A 14,931-nucleotide genomic window follows, 5' to 3' on the forward strand; every position below is an offset into this window, starting at 1 on the left:
TGGGGTGGAATGCCGGCAGAGCTGTCAAACTGTTATTATCATCTAGCCAGCATGTTATGATGGTCCACTTTGTCCTCCACAGTACTGCTGCTGTGGCCTCTGTGGATGGATAACTTGCAAGAGGAAGTTCAGCTTGCCTCAGGAATGCTTTATGTTCTAGCTTTACTGGTCTAGCTATGACTGGCCTCCACACCAAACAGCAACAGACACAATCCCAGACAGCAGAGACAGACGAATAAACAGTTTAAGATCATTCATTTTATGTTATTTACATTTAAGAACATTAATCATAGCAGGATTAACTTTTCATTCTTGCTGGTTCGTTATTGGGTGTGCTTGCCTTTGGCACACCCAGACTGTAGCTAACTAGCTAGCCACAGTCACAAATGTCACTAATGTCCTGACGTCAAAAACCTGCCTGCGTTTACCTTCAGTACTAGAACATCCGTTCAGTAGCTCATTAGCTTCTGGGAGATAGCTAGCTAGCTAAAACTTTTAAATGACAGCTACAGAAACGCCACAGGCCCAGGCCAGGGTTATAACATCTGAGAATCGGCAAGCCTGCATCCCTAATTTTCTTTCAGCTGTTGTCGAGAACAGGATTAACCGTATGTCACACTACACATCTGTAATACAGCTGTAATTACACTCGATTAAGGATCTATTATCATGTTATTGATTGGTGTTCACTTGAGTATTCCCTGTTTCAACTCTGAAGGGAAGTTCTCCCATCTACTGTAACTCTGGAATGATCATTTGTCGATGGACAGTCTAGAACTGGGCTTGTATGGAGGCCATCAATATAACTGGAGGTCATCAATATTTCCTGCTCTATGTGTCCGTCTGGAAATCGGAGGAGAAACTAGATTACATTTTGTCTGATTCATTCGATTCTATTGATCTCTCTATGTCAACCATTTAGCCTACCTTAGTGGTTATAGTATAGTAAACCATGCAGACTGACAACCTTATTTCCTACTTATCTTGCTTTCTCACACACATACACACACACACACACACACTAACTCACAAACACAACCTGACCTGTGCGGCTGGTTCGCTGCAAATTCACAGCGATAGCAGTGAGCTAGCGAGCAGTTCCAGGACAGAGGGGCTGGAAGATTTATCTGTGTGTCTGAAATTTCATTTGGGAAGGAATAATAAGGCATAGGAAATGAAAGTTAATCACGAGGCCAGCTCCATGCCTGACACTGTGCCTTTCTGAGCGGCCTTGTTTTATTTAGCTTGGGACACTCATTTTTTTTCAGCCCTTAAATGCTTCATAAATCAGGAACAAGACTCACGTTCTGACGCTTGTTGTCCCCCAGAAACTAATTAAAAAAGAGGGCCCTTCCACCAGAGTAATTGAAAATGGAGTTTGAACGGTGCTAGACAAATACACGGGCCAGGAGCTGTATGTGTGGTGGATGCGAGGAGGAGGAAAGGAAGGAAGGAATAAAAAGACAGAAAGAGGGAAGGAGAGGACAGCATAGGGGAATAAAACCAAATCAAAGGTGAATCTTCAAGGCCAGAAATGTACTTCTGTGCCCTATAAAATCTCAACTGGGCAGAGCAGGTCATGTGAAACAAGGAATACATATGTGATGGTGATTGTAGCTTTTGTTATCGTGTTAGCCTACACAAATGTTTACTAGTGTACTTTATGACTAACATGAGCTACCGCTAGCATGGCTTTTACAAGGCTGTAAGCAATGGTTGCTTTGACAGTGAGCTTGCTAAAATAAATATGGTTTTAAAAGCACACGTTTTATAGGGGAATTTGACATGCTCAGATTGTTATGCTGCTGCAGCCAGCAGAGTCTCTCTGTACTTAAGCAGTAATATCTATCTTCTTCCCTAAAATACATCATGATGAGAATATGTTGCAAACCACCTTTGACTTACTGGATCAGAGAATTGTGTCAGACACTGGGATACACACAGGTAGTTGAGTTGATCCAATCTTCTTTCAAGACACAACCTCAGTCCTTCACTTAACCTGAGGGGAGCGTGTAAACAATCTGACGGATAAATGGTTATCATCTTAATGTGAGAGAAAAGGAGAAAGCAAAGGGAGAGGTAGAGAAACAGATGAAACAGGGAGTAAGAGAGAAAGAGAGAGGAAAAGAAAGAGAAAAGGAGAAAAGAGAGAGAGAAAGAGAAGAGAGAGAGATGGTGAGTGTAAACAAAGGGGTAATACGTATATTGGGTAGAGACATTTATTCCCCTGGAGAATGAACATTTTAGTAATGACATGTCAAAGGATGTGGATATGCCTTTTCTATTACCCTCACTCCCTCCCTCCCCACCACTGTCTTTCTCTCTCGTTCTCGCTCGTTCTCTCTTTCTGTCCCTTTCTCTTTCCCCCCTTCACCTTCTCTCCTTCTCTGTACCTTTCTCTTTCAATCTGTCCTTATTTCTCCCCCTTGTTGTTGTGATGTAAACCCTGCTCCAGAACACCTTGAGAACCAAAGCTACAGATTGCTTTTCAATGACGTGATTGTTAAAGAAACAGTGTGATTAGGCCATGGCTTTACCTAATACTTATCTGCTAGTTATTGTATTTGGACTACCTGGTCGTTTCAACAGGCAGTCTGTCAGCCGGCACAGTCTGACTGAATACCAGTGACCTCAGGCTGCCTGCCTGCCAGCCAGCCTGCACACCCCCAGAGGAGACATGCCACCCTCGGTGACTAAACTTATCTGGCTGGTGAGGGGAGAGAAAACGATAGTGTGTGTGTGTGTGTGTGTATGTGTGTGCATGTGGGTGGGGGGTAGTCTTCAAAATTTTTGTCAGACAGAAACAAAAATGCAAACCTGAGCACGCCAGCCCTGTCAGCTTCCATCCGTCAGGCAACGGGGCGACACACACGTGCACACACATGTGCGCACACACACACACACACTGCTGCCACTTGTGTGTACTGTATGTAGCCATGGGTGTGGGGGGCAGCTACTGCATGTGTGTGTGCATGTATATGTAAGTGGCAGAAATCTAAAGGAGGACGAGAGAGATCAAAATGGAGGAGAAAAGCCATGGAGCAATGGAAAGACGGAGGGTTAAGAAGTTGAGGGTTGAAGAACGGGAGGGATAGAGGATAGAGGGATAGAGGATAGAGGGATAGAGGTTAGAGGGATATAGGATGGAGGGATAGAGGGATAGAGGATAGAGGGATAGAGGATGAAGGGATAGAAGATGGAGGGATAGAGGATGGAGGGATAGAGGATGGAGGCATAGAGGATGGAGGGATAGAGGATGGAGGGATAGAGGATGGAGGGATAGAGGATGGATGGACAGAGGTATACTGCATCTGGGTTGGAAGTATCTGTTTCCCAGAATGTGTGCTGGAGCTCACATCTACTCTCCCTGTCTGGGTGTTCCTTCAGTCAGCAGCCCCAGCCTGTTAGCTCAGACCTCTGCATATTTGTCTCCTGTCACTTCTGATCACGTCCTGCCTGTGGAGAATCAGAGTGACAGGATATCCTATGATTTCATGGTCTGGACTTGCTGCAGAGATGGACTGGAGGAAGGAGGGTGAGAGGGAAGGAGGGAGGAAGGGAATGGATGGGGGAGGCAGGGAGGTAGTAATAATAGATGGATGAGTTGACTGGCAGTTTGTTGCAGATGGAAAGATGGCCACCTTCGTTTTGGCTGTGTCCTGAGAAACACCTGCTGTGACTACTGTTTGAGTCTGTGGTCTGTAACGCTGTGAGTCTGTGTGTCTTTGTGTGTGTGTCTGTGCATTTGTGTGTGTGTGTTGACATGAAAAGCAGCTGCTGCGTCTCGTTGCCATAGTAACGACTGACCACTTGTCGGTCTGAGAGCTTTGTGTGTGTTTTTCAGTGTGTGTTTATGTGCGTCTGGTCAAAATGAATAGTAGAGTCACAAAATGAATGTCTAGAGAGAGGGATTGGGAATAATTTTACAACAAATGTGTGCATATAGTATGCTTCCTTTTGATTTATACATATCCTAAAAAGTCATTGATTGACAGTAATTGTGTGTTTCCCTAAGACAACAATCTCTGTCATGGAGACACTGTCTGTCAGACTCTACATACAGTAGAAACCTCAGTAGAATAGAATCAATGTCTTCTATTGGGTAAATGTAGCAGTCTTCTTGCCTCCGCTCTGCTATTTTTTCCTCTCCTTTCCCCACCTCTCCTCTGTTCTCCTCTCCTAACCTCTGCTCTCTTTGCTTTTCCTTTCCTCTCTCCCCGCTTATCTCCCCTCCTCTCCCTTCCCCTACTCTCCTCTCCTTGCCTCTCCTCTCCATCAGAGCCTAAAGCAGTAAAATCCTGCTTAGATTCTCAGTCCTCTTAACTGGAGCCTGTTATTGCCTGTTTCATGTGGCCATTTATAGAGATTTACCCTGCTTTTGTCCCAGACGCATGAAGATAGGATTATGTTGGCTGCTATCAGGGCCATCATTATTAGGTGGGTCATGGGGAGGGGAGGAGAGAAGCTGGGTGCTTGTGGTTGGTAACTGGATGTGTTTCTGGTATGCAGGAAGGGTGTGTTCAAGTTGTGCTATTGCAATGATACCAACAGTACTACTTCATTTTAAAATGTCTGCCAAGCTTAGAGGCAGCTGCCTGCAGGTCCTCTTCCTGTCCCATCCATCCAAATACTATTACTACAAATGAAGCCTTTTGAAAAATCTATCCGACAATGACACTTATACCAGACCTAAAATATGATTTGTTGTGATTAAGCCTACTATAAACACATCCACACCATAAACAGTTGAGGTATGATTGATAATACGTATTGATTTTCCATCCAGCTCCTTGATGGGATGTCATTTGATGTGGCCAGAGAGGGGATGTAAGTTAAGAAATACTAGGACAGGTGGACGACTCGTCGTGAGACTGGAGAGAACTTAATATGCCAGAAGCATGCTAATACAGATGAAATAGGGTTCCAGTCATTCTAATATTAAATGAATTATGCATCGACGGCTGATTCGTTTTCTTATGCTCCTGTTTGATAACCCGGCAAAGAGAACTGACATACATACAACATGTAAATATAACCGCCTCCAAATACAAGTTAAAGGAGCGAAATCTTGTTCCAAACTTGTAGAAATTGATGGGGACTGCCAGCATCCAAACTAACTCAGTTTGTATTAATACAGATTCTAGAAGTGTGTGTGTGCGTGCGTGTATGTGTCTGTGGCAATGTATCGGGTCTGCGCCGACAGTGGAACAGATTGTCCATGCCTTGTGGAATCATGAGAGATTTGGTGTGTGATTGTGGCTAGTTCCCGTGGTAACAGTGGAGATTATGTGGCAGATTGAAGGCATGTGTTGTGTGTGGTTCCGTGGATTACTGAAACATGAGAGAAATTCAGCAACCAGAAGCATCAGAGACTGCACTGGAACCAATCATAGACACACACACACACACACATGTAAACACACAAACACAACTACACACACACAGACAAGATAATCTATTGTTAACAAAGAATGACTTTGTCCAACTTTCAAGAACACATGTTCAAATGACTGTAGTCACATCAAACTGCATCTGTCCTTCTACATAAATGCATTGAAAAAATTGGATTTTCATAATATCGCTGGTTTGTAGAGGGTTCAGCCACAGTACATATGTGCACTACATACAGTACTCTACACAAAGTAGAGTGACCTATTATGGAAAATAGCTGCAATGTCAATTAGCACACACAAACGCGCACACAAACGCACACAAACACGCACACAAACACACACAGACACACACATGCTTAAAGTGCTCTCTTAATGCTCACTTCTGAGAATACAGATGAATGAAATAGTTCCCCACAGTTCCCCACATAGTAGCAAAAACTATGCTACTATGCTGTCCTCCACAGTCCTTTACCAGTCCATTGGGTGTATGTGTGTGTGTTCTCCCCTGTGGCTGGTCCTAATGGTGTGTCCCCAGTCTTAAATGATATAAATGGATGGTGTCGCCTCTCTGTGCTGACTTCACCTGCAGACCATAGGTCTCCAGAGGGACAACTGAACCAGGCTTTCCCTCACCCACACACACCCTCACGCACGCACACACGCGCACACACACACCTTCTCTGGTCCATTGGCATTTCTGTCTACCAGATCAACTAACCCACAGGCGATAGGGACTGAGGTAATACCAAGCATTTCAGTGCGGCTCAGTGGCGGGTGGGGGGAATATGTGTTTGCATAAATTAAACCATGAGATGTATCATGGAGTCTGGGAATATAGGGGAGTTAAGAGTCCCCTTTTAACTTGGTTTTACACATGTAAATCTTGGTAAGGCTAGTTGGCAAATTACTTGTCAACCTGTGCAGCAATGGCAACGTTTAATGTCTTGCTTTTCTTACTGATTTTATAACTCTCTTTTTAACCGTAGAATGACAACATATTTCTGTACCATGTCATTGAACATGCTGTTTTAATTCTGCTTACACAGCATGTGTAAGCAGAATGACCTATGACCAGACCAGACCTATGACCAATGACCTATTGACCAGAATGACCAGAATGACCTAGTGACCTATGCTCTTTTGTAAAGCTCTCTCTTGGAAGTTGCTTTGGATAAAAGCGTCTGCTAAATGCATAAATGTAATGTAAAATGTAAATGTGTGTGTCTCCCCTGTCTGGAACTTTATGAGCATGACAATCTCTACCTGCAGTTTCCTCTCCTCCTCATCCCTATCCTCTCTTTTCTTTTGACCTGGCCTCTGTTCTGCTGCACCCCAGCTCACCTCGCTACAGCACATCAGTAACAATCTCATTTGCCGCCCCATTAATCTCTGGAACACAACACAATGGTGGATGTCTGCCTGTGTGTGCGTGCATGTGTGTGCGTGTGTGTGTGTATATGGAAGAGGGGGTGGGGGGTACAATAGCTAATTTACAGACCTCTTGCTCTCTGTTGCAAAATATCTCAGCATAGGAGATGTATTGCTTGAAGCCTTTCAATCTAGAATCAATCATTCAATCAATCAATCAATCAATCTACCAACCAACCAACCCATCACTCATTCAATTAGTCAAATTAAGCCTATTTGGACAAGTACTTAATTAACACATCAAACAGTTGCACTTGCATTTTTAAAACACCTATGACATTTAGCGTTTATCTCCCTTCATAATTAAAGTGACATGTCACTGATGCCAATCAAAAACTGCACTGAGAGACAAGTGAGAAGCAGTGAGATGCACTGTGCTGCATGACTACACACAGGGAGTCACATGACCAGACTGGAGGTGACTTGACTGCTGCCCCAACACCCCCGCCAGTGTTCTGGCTCAAAGTGAGGCACGACAGAGCCTAATGGCTGCTGCCAAGAAGGACCTTCCCACAGCACTCCTTGTGACACTGGGGTGTGATCGTCCTTCTTTTCTACTTCACACACATACTCATGTGGACACACATTCTGTCGCACACGCACGTGCATTGAGTTCTATCACTATCACTTTAATGTATAGACAGACACTCAAACATCACAAACAACAAACAACAGTATATACACTTGCACAGAAACGCACGTATACACACACATATACACAAAACACACACCCAGTCACACACATAGAGGCAGTAGCGACACATTAGCGATGGCTGCTAATGAAGTGTGCAGACACCACTGTAATGTTGTGTCCTCATCTGTATCTTACCGACCAACACCCAGGTTGGTGTCAACACACACATACACACACACACACACAACTGGCAGGGCTGACAGGGTGCCAGTCAGTACAGCATGCAGATGTTGACAGCTCCTGGGCTGAGAGCTGAGCTGGTGTGTGTGTGATGTGTGATGAGTCTAATGGGAGACTCATGATGTATGCACTGCACATGCCCCGAATACTTGGCCATGAAATGAAATGATAATTACACCAGGGAGGATCTTTTGTCTCTTCATTTTCTCTCATCTCCACCGCTATGCCTTCCTGCTCTCAGGTGGCAAGCTATACACACACACACGCACACACACACACTCTCCCCAAGACGCACACAGACACACGTGCGAATACGCAAGCACATATACAGGCATCCGCGCACAGCCCTCTCCTTCTGTGGCCCTTGGTGTGTGCCAAGGGCCTGTTGCATTCATCTAGACATCTGAACAGGGGCTCAGAGAAGAGGAAGGAGAGACAAGAGACCACGACGTATCAATGAGGTGGAATTGTTATATAAACAGCTCTTCAGACTCCAGAAGGGGGAGACACTCCCAGTGCTCAGGCTGTTGTGTTGTGCTTTTGTTGTCTCGGATGAGGTGAGTCCTTGATATCATTGACATGTATTGAACTCTGTCAACAACATTCCGGATGGTCTTGACTGATTCTTTCCTTTGTCTGAGAAGGTTCCGGACGAAGAGGGCTGGTGATGGGGACCGGGCATGTCGAGTCACCTTGAGTGTCATACAAAGGAGCAAAAAGGAAGAGAGAGAGCAGAGAAAGGAGGAGAGGAGCGATAAGAGACGGGGTTAACAGAAAGGCAGGCGGGGGCACCAAGGTGCTTCATCATTGTCTGGAGTCTGTAATGAGCAGGAATTACACCAGCTGAGAGGAGGGCTGTCACACCTGACACACACGCACCTGACACACTCACACCCTTAAACACACACACACACACATGCACACACACTCTAAAACACTGACACATGCACTCTCACATACACACATTCATACACACATACAAACACACGCATACCAAAACACTCACCCATACACATTCCCACCCTCACACGCTGATGCACACACACACACACGCTCATACATACACAGTTACAATTCACATGGATCACTGAAACTCACATGTTCACACACATGTGCACGCTTTAGTGTGCATGCCTACTGCACTTCTTACCCTTAAAAATAATCTGTCATAGTGAGAAAGAAAGAAAGAAAGAAAGAAAGAAAGAGAAGAGAGAGTAGGCAGGCAGAGCAAGATGGAGAGTGAGAGAAATGAACAGAGGAAAAGGACAGAACAGCAGTGGAGGTAAATGAAGTGAATGTGAATTCCGACCAGGTCTAACTGTGCCTGTAGCAGAAATATGTTTCATTTGCTGTCTATCAGGGTGGGTAATGACAGCCGGTGGTGTGTTCCAATCCGGGGCCTGTCGGAGGGTAGGTGGGGGTGAGGGAGGTAGCAAAATCTGGCCCTCTACGAATTGTCCTCTGAATTCTCACTATCCAACCACTTACCATGACAGATAGAAGGTACCTTCCACCTCTCTATTCAGCTGTCACCAATCCTGTCAAAAAGGCAATATTGCCGCTTTGGAGATGTTGCATAAGGCCTGTTTATAGCCATTTTAAATCTCTGACCAGGGATCAGCTGGTCCTCCGGGTATTTTAGGCACAAACATTCAAGGGAGGTGTAAAACCGATCTAAGATCAGCTTCAGATCCATCTCTTTCTATGAGAAGCATCCTTGGGAACGTTGGTGTACACTGGAGTGTAGCAGCACTGTTAACAAACCCCAGATCTTCCTTTGTTTTCCCTCTGCTGAGATCTTCTCTGCACGAAACCATGAAAACAGATTGTGTGGATGGAAATACAGTATAGGCAAAACAACACAGAGAGTAAACATGGATCAGACAACAAAGCAGGTGGTTCTGATGGAGCTGCTGTGTGACTGACTGTCACTCTGCTTTCATGTCTTTGCCCTTGACATGGAGTGCCCCCTAGAGGAACAGGCTGGCCTTGTGGGTGGGTGTGAGTGTTTGGTGAATCCGCAGCAGGCTTAGCCCGCGGTTGTCAGGCAGGGCTGTAGTCTGCCGTGCCGGAGGAAGACTCAGTGGCTTCGCTCCTGGTAATCTGGATTAAAGCCCTCAGAGACCGAATTAAACACAGCCGTCCGAGCTCACACAGGCCCACGGAGAGCATGGGCAATGTGTGTGTGTTAGTGTGTATGTGTGTCTGCCACTAGGATTCTGAATGTGGTTCCTGTGCATCTACATACAACAGTGTGTGTGTGTGACAGAGGGGTGGGTCCGTGCACCCAGCATCTGCGCTGTGTGTGTGTGTGTGTGGGGGGGGGGGGGCAGTGCCAGCTTGCCCGCTCGCCGGGGTATTAGGTTTGATTGGATTGCAGCTGGGGATTTATGTATTTAAACTGAGATTACCAATGCGATCTTGCGTTTGAGAGGTAAATACATAGGAGGGAGCGAGCAGCAAGGAGAGAGAGACAGAGGGAGACACAGAGAGAGAGAGAGCCAGAGAGAGAGACAGAGAGAGAGACAGAGAGAGAGACAGAGAGAGAGACAGAGAGAGAGAGACTGAGAGAGAGACTGAGAGATTGAGAGACCCGTGCCACTGAGCTGACCTTGTGTGTGTGAGTGTGTACGTGTGTCAAACCACACTGCTTCCAATTGTAATCTGGCTGAGCTTCATCTCCCAGCCTTAACCAGAGAGTCTGTATTCACAGGAGAGCGTTTTATGATGCTATATTGATGGGCCTGTCCGCTGCATGTGTTGGATCTGTGTACATACTGTATGTGATTTCCAGTCAAGATGTTGGTACAGTAGTGAAACAATTTGTAGATGTTGCTACTTTGCTATTCATTCCTTTCACCACATTTCTTTCACCCCTCTCCTCCTCTCTTCTCCTCACCTTTGGGGTGCTCCATTGATTAGCTGTCAGAGGCAAGGAAGTGTAAGACCATTAGGCCAGGCCCAGACGTGTGTGTCCGTGTAGGTGTGTGTGATGTGGAACGCGCCTTCATATCAACCAGAGGGACCACCGTGTGAGGCCACAGCAGGCAGGGCTTAAAGGGGTCTTAGAGCTGTGAGATGGTTGTAGTAGCTTGCATGGCTTTCGACGAACAGATGAGACTGAGAAGGATTACCAAAGCAGCGGTAAACTGGAGCCTAGGGATGGTGACTGGTGAACCAGGACGTGTTTGACACCTCGCACAGAAAGGATAGGGGGAGGAGGTCTCTCTCTCGCTCCCCCTCCGGCCTGCGGTCATCCAGTCGTCAATACTACAGATCCAGTCACGGTGACAGATTTCTGTTGGGACCAAACCGAGCGAGGACTCTACACCTTTCCCCTTCTCGGGTGTCCTTTCTTCCTTTCTTATCTGATCTTTCTCTCTTTCTCTGTCACTCCGTCTCTCCGTCTCTCATTTTCTCTCTTTATCTCTCTCCCCCATGTATTTTCCTTCCTCTCTCTTTTCTGCGTCCACCCCCATCCCTCTCTCTCTCTCTTTCTCTCTCTCTCTCTCTCTCTCTCTCTGTCCTTCCATCTTTTCATCTTCATATCCTCCTCTGTCTGTGGACAGGGCTGATCGATGCTATTCCAGGTAAGCAGTGAGAGGCGGCTGGCTGTTCAGCTCCAGGCCAGCAGATTAGCCACACAGGCTTTCCTCTCAAACACATTCTCCCCTTCAATCCTTCCTTTCACTACCCACTACTTCACGGGAAGCACACACACACACACACACCGACACACACACACAGACACACACAGACACACACACACACACCGTATGACACACGCACACACAAAGCATGACAGACAAAAACATGACACATTTACATCTCCCCCTTTTCTCTGTGTCTGCTTCAAGCCTGGCCTGTTCCAGGGTGAGTCAGGGGAGGCCAGCTCCACCAGGAAGCGACCCCAGGAAGGTGTCACTGTGCATGAGGGGACTTTCAGTCTCCGCCAGCCTCCTGGAGGTGGCGGTAAAAATAGATGTTAGAGACTGGCTGGCGGGTAGCCCTGTCACAGAGGCAGGGTGCAGGGGACGAAGAAAGCGAGAGGCAGACATAGAGAAAAAGAGAAAGAGAGGAAGACAAATTGAGAGAAAGGAGTCTTTGAGAGTGGGAAAGGGAGAGAGCCACAGAGAGAGGGAGGGGAGAGAGAGAGGAGGAGAGAGATCGAGGCAGTGACTGAATGCTCCAGGAGCGTTGCTCCACAGAAAGATCATACCTCGTTTCTCAGATGAAGGGAGAAGGCACAAGGGAAGGAGGAGGAGAATGTCAATTGAAGAATTAACACTGTTTCACTCGTACTGTTCACAACTGCTCTTCTCACCCTGTTTTTCACAGCTAGATTTGTGAGTCAGTGAGGCTTGAACGAAATGACAGAGGATGTTTGTGTGTGTGCATGCGTGTCTGGTGCATGAGTATGTTTGTGTGTGTGTTTGTGTGTGTTTGTGTGTGTGTGTGGATGCCCAGCTTCAGTGTGTGTGTGAGTGCATGTTGTGTCTTCAGACTTTGGTAAGGATGTTTTGCAGTGTAACCTTTCCTTGGCCCCAGAAGTCCTTAAGACTGTCCTGTGTGTCCCCATCACCATTAAACACACCAAGTGGAACGCTGCGGGGCACTTTGACAAAAACATTCCACACACACACACCACACATACACACTGTAAGTGAAAAAGTGAAAGAGAGCGGGCGAGTGAGACAGAGACAGAAAGAGAGAGGGGGAGACAGGGAGTCAGACAAGGAGCTATGGGGACATTTGCAGGATACATGAGGCAGTTATGAACCTATTTTCTTTTTTTTATTGGGAGGCGACCGAGTGTCACTAATGGTGTAGAGGGGGTTGGTAAACACATTTCTGGGATGGCATGGAGTCTTCAGGAAAACAAATTAAAGTCTCTCCTGGCACTCTTTTACTCACACTCTCTCTCCATCCATCTCCTTCATTCCCTCTCCCCTTTCTTTCCCCTCTACTCGTCTGAGACAGGAAAACAGGACCATATGTGGAGGCAGGCTTGTGAATCGTCAGTCCAGATCTGCTCCTGATGTCTCCCTGCCGCCCAGAACCGCCAGGACTGGGGCTGCACGACCAGGAGATGTGTTATTCAGTGAGGAGGCTGTCTCCACACTCCTGGGTCCTTATATGAAGACTGATTGGCTGGCTGGCTTGTTGGCTGGCTGGACAGCTGGTTAGTTTGCTTGCTGACTGTCTGACTGTCTGGCTGGGCAGTTGCTTAGTTGGCCCAGATCATTTACATTCATCACAGCTCTTGTGAAAGTTCATGGTATTGTCTTCTCACTCTGACCTTCCTGGTTGGTGTGTGCACGTGTGTTTGTGTGTGTGTTCATCAGAATCAGAATCAGAATGGGATTTATTCGCCATGAAAGTTTGCACAGACAAGGAATTTGCTTTGGCAGGAAGGTGCATACAATAAACATACAGGGACCTAAAAATTTAAATATGTGGACTATCTATACTAAGGGTGCATAAACTAGCAGTACTAAGTGGAATTAGAATCTCTCTAAGTTGTTCTGGCTGCACCATGTGTGTGTGTGTGTGGCTGCACTGTTTCCCTTCAGTGTTAAAGTGCTGTGAACACACTCTGCTAAAACTGTCTTATCTCCATTACCCACTGTAGTCTCAGCTCCCACCATCTCTCCATCCCTCCCTCCCTCCATCCATCCATCCTTCCCTCCCTCCCTCCCTTCCTTCCTCATCGCACTCCAGATGCATAGCGTTAACAGGGGGAGTGTCAGGAGTGTGTGCTTAACACTGAACAGCTTGTGGCACAAGGGGGGGGGGGGGGGGGGGGGGGGCGAGAGGGGTGTTGATGCGTGTGTGGAGGTGACATCTCAAGTGCACCACGCGCTATCACAGAGGATGATGCCCATGTGTGAGGGCTTCTACGGGTGGCTGGAACCTAACTGCTGCCAGGGGCAACGCTGTTTGTACCCACCACTGGGCACCAATAGATGGTGGATTGTTAGAGGTGTGTGTGTGTGTGTGTGTGTGTGTCACTAATGTGCATTAATTCCAGGAAGAACCAGTCGTAACAGACCAGAACACTCCCATCTGCCACTTCTTTCTTCTTCTCCTGCAGCCTCCTCTCTCTCTCTCTCTCTCTCTCTCTCTCTCTCTCTCTCTCTCTCTCTCTCTCTCTCTCTCTCTCTCTCTCTCTCTCTCTCTCTCTCTCTCTCTCTTTCTTTCTCTCTCTCCATTAACTCACCCTCTCTCTGAAGTATCTTACACTTTATATGCCTTCACAAAACCAGTAACAGTAACTACTTTTGTATCTCTGTTCCTCACTGATCAGAGCAGTCACTCAATGCAGTCTTTATTACCAGGCTCTGTTGTCCTTGTCTGTTCTTAAGGCTAGAACAGAGGTGAAAACATCTTTCTCCCATTGTGCCCTTTCACCATGGATGATGCTCCACAAGTATTACATAGACTTATGTCATTACTTGTTTTTACGTCTCTTAAGTCTCTGAATGATAAGTGTATGAGAACTGCATTAGTTAGCAATTTCTTCTTATTTAAACTTTTTTTTTAAATATATTTCTCTAACACTTAGTTTTTTGTATGCATTTAGCATTTGTAATGTATTTGCTGCCTTGCCAGGTCGCCCTTGAAAAATCTATTTTTCAATGGGTCTTGGAATCTGGTCAAATAAAGGTTAAATCAATAAAACACATTTCCTCCGTTTTACTTCTTTGTTTCCTGCTCTTCTAGTTTTGTGTTTCACCACCTGTTAGTCCTGGTATCTCTCAATAAAGGGGCCTGCCTGACTGCCATCCACCCCCATCATACACATATAGAGAGAGAGAAAGAGACAGAGAAAGAGAGAGTGTGTTTGGCCAAGACTATATCTCTCTATTTCCACTCTTATTCTACTCTATTCTCTCAGTCTCCCTCTCACTTTACCTCTCCCTCTCTCACTATCCCTCTCTCTTTCTCTGTCCCTCCCTCTCTCACTTTCTCTCTCCCTATCCCTCTCTCTTTCGCTCTACCTCTGTAGTCCTGTTGCAATGGGAATTCTAATACAAAATAAAATAAACCTTATCACCACAGCTATTGAAACTGGGAGATAAGGAATTCATTAGGAGGCAGCTGGATAATGACAAGCGAGGGATGACAATCATAAAAAAGAGACTACAGAATGGAGGGACAAGTGAGAGGGAGGTGGGAGAGTACAAGGATTGGCGGGGTGGAAATGTTCCAGAAGATGAGCGTTGCATGCTCAGG

Source organism: Osmerus mordax, chromosome 9, assembly GCF_038355195.1.
Source record: "Osmerus mordax isolate fOsmMor3 chromosome 9, fOsmMor3.pri, whole genome shotgun sequence".
In the NCBI taxonomy this organism is placed as follows: domain Eukaryota; kingdom Metazoa; phylum Chordata; class Actinopteri; order Osmeriformes; family Osmeridae; genus Osmerus; species Osmerus mordax.